Genomic DNA, 1,815 nt, shown 5'->3' with positions numbered 1-1,815 from the left:
AATCCCAGCACTCGGGAGGCAGAGACAGGCGGATCTCTGTGAGTTCGAGACCAGCCTGGTCTACAAGAGCTAGTTCCAGGACAGGCTCCAAAGACAGAGAAAAACCCTGTCTTGAAAAACCTTAAAAAAAAAAAAGACAGGGTTTATACAGGATTTCTTGCGGGTGTGTGGGGAGCTTTCCAAGGTAGGGTTTGGTGGGATTTCAAGTTCAGAGTTTGGGGGTGAGGTCAGGAGTGGGTGGGATTTCAAGTCCAGAGCTTGGGGGCTCGCTCGGGGGTGGGTGGGATTTCAAGTTCTGAGCTTGGGCTTTTCTTACTGTGTGTGGGCAGTACTGGGTATAGGCAGATGGGGTTCTCAGAGGAAGGCCTGGGTACTTATATGCCTCCAGGGCCTTACATCCCCCCTTTTGGTTTATTACTAATAAACAATCGGTCAGGAAAGGGAGCAGTGTTATTAGGCTACTAACTGTTGGATGAGGCATTGAAGTCCCTGGGGTGAGCTTGACCTTCACTACCATGGTGTAATTGGGAGTCCCTGGCCTTTGGCTCAGTAGCTGGGGCCAGTAATCCTGTAATAAACTGAAAGTCTTGTTAGAAATCTTTTGGATCTGTTGAAATCTAGACAAGTCTATGAGTCAGGATGCAACTAGAAGGATTAAAAAAAGGAGTAGAAAGGGGGCTTAGAAGGGCCCTAATTCTTCTCCCGAAAACAAAAGTACCTGATGTTGAAAGGCCTTAGCCAGTGTCAGGTATTTCTGTTTTAGGGCTTTTTCATCTCCCGTGGTACACCTTGAAGGTCACAGCTAAGACTTCTGCTTGTGGAGTCAGGAGGCCTTTCTATGCACGCTTAAGTTTGGTCCTCATATCAGGTAAACTGGGAGAAGAATTCGGTCTTAAGGAGTTGTTTTGCATCTGAGGTCTCAGGATCCAGATTTACTTTGTAAAGCAGTCTAGGAATTGAGATAGATTTCCACGTTCCTCAGGAAAACCTCTTAAATTTTTTCATAATTTACTGCTTTAATGGGGCCTTGCAGAAACCAGCTAGAAGGCAAGCTATAAATTGATTCCTAGCAAGGATGCCCCTGGGAGTATTGTAATTCCATTCAGGGTCCCCATCAGGAACTGCCTCAGCCTTAACTGGGTAGGTGGCATTAGTTTGGTGGAGTTCAACCTCATGTGCCCTCACCTGGTCCCAGACTCGCCTGTGCTCCTCAGGGAGAAAAGTGAGGAGCATATAAACGTCATGGAAGGCAAGGATGTGAGATTGGGTAATCTGCTGGAATTCTTCATAAAGCTGGAAGAATTAACAGCATCAGCCCCCAATCTCTTTTCTATGTACGAATGTTTGCCTAACGAGAAGGGGATGTGAACCCTGACCAAGCCATTCACTCTGGCAACCTCTCGCACGGGGAGAACTGTGGCCGGTTTAGGCTGGATAGGGGAAGGAAAAGGGGGTCCAGTGGGCTGAAAGTGGGTGCTTGGGAGGTTGATATGGGCAGCTATCACTGAGGAGGGACAAAGGGAGACTAAAGAGGCCAGAGAGGGAGAGAAGGGACTGGGTAGAGGCCAATAAGGGAGGCTCATCAGTGTGCAGAAAACAGTGCAGGAATCACCTGGTTTGGGCTTTCTAGCTAGGAGGAGTTGTTTTTCCTTGGTTGGCTTATGTCATGTCATTTTTTTAAATATTTATTTATTATGTATACAATATTCTGTCTGTGTGTATATCTGCAGGCCAGAAGAGGGCACCAGACCTCATTACAGATGGTTGTGAGCCACCATGTGGTTGCCGGGAATTGAACTCAGGACCTTTGGAAGC

This window comes from Microtus ochrogaster, chromosome 8 (genome assembly GCF_000317375.1).
Source record: "Microtus ochrogaster isolate Prairie Vole_2 chromosome 8, MicOch1.0, whole genome shotgun sequence".
Lineage (NCBI taxonomy): Eukaryota > Metazoa > Chordata > Mammalia > Rodentia > Cricetidae > Microtus > Microtus ochrogaster.
The sequence above is the reverse complement of the archived record's forward strand: the minus strand, read 5'-3'. Positions refer to the sequence as shown.